Below are 3,088 nucleotides of genomic sequence, written 5' to 3' on the forward strand. Positions count from 1 at the left end.
TATGCTCATTAAAGTAGGTTTAATTTAATGGTGGGTATGTTCATTAGGGGCATTTTGGATATCTTTAATTGTTCCAGCTTCAGAACCCGAAATTAGATTATGCCAAATAACTTTAATGTATAAGTGAGAGGTATTACTTTACAATTTAATTTGCAACTTCTAGTGTCCACTGTAAGATACTGAAGCTCAACTGCCAGATATGGAATCAAAAAAGTCTACCTCCCTTTTCATGAAGATGGTGCCAAAAGTGAAGACAGAAGCCCCTGTCCCTCCCAAAGCTGAAGACAAAACAAAAGTTTTGAAAGCCCAGAAGGCAGTACTGAAAGGCATCCACAGCCACACACAAAAAAGAAAATCCGCACATTACCCATCACCCAACTTCCAGCAGCCTAAGATGCTGTGTCTCAGGGGACAGCCCAAATATCCTCAGAAAAGCATCCCCAGGTGAAACAAACTTGACCACTATGCCATCATCATGTTCCCGCCACCTCTGAGTCAGCCATGAAGACTGATACAACAACACACTTGTGTTCACTATGGATGTCAAGGCCAACAAGCACCAGATCAAACAGGTTGTAAAGAAGCTTTATGACATTGACTTGGCCAAGGTCAACACTCCTGATGGAGAGAAGAAGGCATATATTCCACTGGCTCCTGACTAAGATGCTTTGGATGTTGCCAACAAAATTGGGATCTCTAAACTGAGTTCAGCTGACTAATTCTAAATATAAGTTTTTGACCATTAAGAAAAAAAAGACTGCCTCTTTCCAAGACCTCAATCTCCTGCCCTTTCTACATCCAAGAATCCAAGGTGCTTAGGATAGATCTGTGGAGGAGAAATATAGCCTGATTTTGTTCTATCTCATTATTTTAACTATGAAAGCAGCTATTGATTGCTGAGTGGAAACTGCTCTCAACCGATCATGGCTGAAGTATAGTAACTTGTCCAAAGTCCCATGCTTCTGTAGCTACACTTGTGGTAGGACACTATTTTGCCCTTTTAAGTAGCAATTCCTCAGATAAGGTTCAGTAAAATTTGGTCTTTGGAAAACTGGCCAGTGCTCCAGGGATCAAAGATCTTTGGATTCTTACTTCTACCCATTCTCACAAGTCAAGGATGGTATGGTGGTGGGATCCATAGAGATATTTTGGGAAGAGCTAGAACATCACATCCATTAATAGGTGTTATGGATTGAATCATGTCCCACACAAAGACTTGTGCAAATCCTAGGCCCTGTCTTAGGATCTTTGAAGATGTTGTTAGATAAGGGGTGGCCAAACTAAATAATGATGGGCCTTTATACAAAATAACTAGAGTCCTTAGAAGCAGAAGAAATTTAGACACAGTGAGTGGGAGATAGACTGAGAGACAGCCATTTGATGGAGGCAGAGATTGAGTTATGGGTTGCTGACAAGTCACCACCAAAATGTTACAGACTTCAGGGAAAGCAAAGCTCTACCAACATGTTGATTTTGAATTTTACCTTCCAAATGGTGAGATAATAAATTCTTGTTTCCTAAGCAACCCTGGCAAACTAAGATAATAGGTAAGGAAGCCTCATGAGGATAAAGACTTAATCTGTCTACTCTCTGATATAGATGTAGCCTTACCATATAGGACAGTAACTAAAACATAATAGGCACTCAAATATTTGGAAGGAAATTGAAATAAGGAAGGAAAGAAGGAAGGGAGGGATAGAGAGAGGTATTTAGCATATAATCCTCTGATGACTGTGCTCTGCCTATTGAGAAGCAGAATCTCTAATAAGCAATGTAACAAAAATGTGGCTTTGTATAAAAGTTGTGTCCAGAAAATGACGAGTGGGATTTAATTCCCCTGTCCAAGATATTAGAAGTGCTAAATAAAGCTGTTCTCCAGCCATTGCAGTATCTAAGAACTGAGAGCTACCTAAATCAACACAGCACAATTTTTTATTCCATGAAATTCCTGCCTAGTAATGTGTGACTTTAGATTTATGGTAAAGGTAACCATATGGGTTTCTAATTAGAAATGCCTATATTATATATATTTTTGGTATATAATACCACTTTTTATTTCATTTACATTATAAAGTTCAAATGATTAATAAGTATTAAATTATTAACGATTAAATGAAATAAGTATAAATGATTAATCAGTAATGATAAATCTATGGTTTGGTACATACATATATAAAGATGTAATTTGTAATAAGCACAACAAAAAGGCAGAGGGATAGAGGTATATAGGAAAAGTGTACATTTTGCTACTGAAGTTGGTATCAAATCATATGTGATTGTTATAGATTCTAGCTGTTAAATTTTAGCTTCATAATAACCATAAAGAAAATATGTGAAAATATATAGAGAAAGAAATTAAAAGAGCCTCAAATAGTACAATACCAAAAAAAAAAAAAAAAAGCACAAATAAATAGGAAGGCAGCATTAACAGAAGAAAGTAAGTAAAGGTATAATGGTGTAAGACAAAGACAAAACAGCAAAATGCCAGAAGAAAGTCTTCATTATTAGTAATTGCTTTAAATGTAAATGGATTAAATCTCTAGTAAAAAAGCAGAGATCTGCAGAATGGAAAAAAAAAAACACAACCTAATAATATGCTGTATATGAAAGACTCATCTTAAATTTGAAGACACAAGTAGGCTGAAAGAAAAGATGAAAAATTATACCATGCAAATAGTAATCAAAAGAGAGCTAAGGTAACTATATTAATATAAGATGAAATAGACCTTAAGTAAAAAACTATTATGAGGGATAAAGAAGATCACCATATACTGCTAAAGGGGTCAATTCAACAAGAAAACATTGCAATTATAAATATAATTGCAATTATAAAATAGTGACAGAATTGGAAGGAGAAATTGCAGATTCCACATTAATAGTAGGAAATATCAGTACACTACTTTCAACAATGGTAGAACATCTAGCTAGAAGATTATTAAGGAAATAAAAGACTTGAAAGATACTCTAAAAAAATAAGACCTAATACGTGTGTGTGTGTGTGTGTGTGTGTGTGTATTTAGCAGCAGAATACTCATTCTTCTCGATTGCATATGGATCATTCTTAATGATAGATCATATGTTAGGTCAC

The 3,088-nt window shown here is 35.3% G+C and overlaps 1 pseudogene; it reads left to right on the top strand.

The window, feature by feature from the left end:
* Window positions 1-229: 229 nt before the first annotated feature.
* On the top strand, window positions 230-719 carry LOC139439998 (large ribosomal subunit protein uL23 pseudogene; annotated as a pseudogene).
* The last annotated feature ends 2,369 nt before the right edge of the window (window positions 720-3,088 follow it).

This window comes from Dasypus novemcinctus, chromosome 2, assembly GCF_030445035.2.
Source record: "Dasypus novemcinctus isolate mDasNov1 chromosome 2, mDasNov1.1.hap2, whole genome shotgun sequence".
Taxonomy (NCBI): domain Eukaryota; kingdom Metazoa; phylum Chordata; class Mammalia; order Cingulata; family Dasypodidae; genus Dasypus; species Dasypus novemcinctus.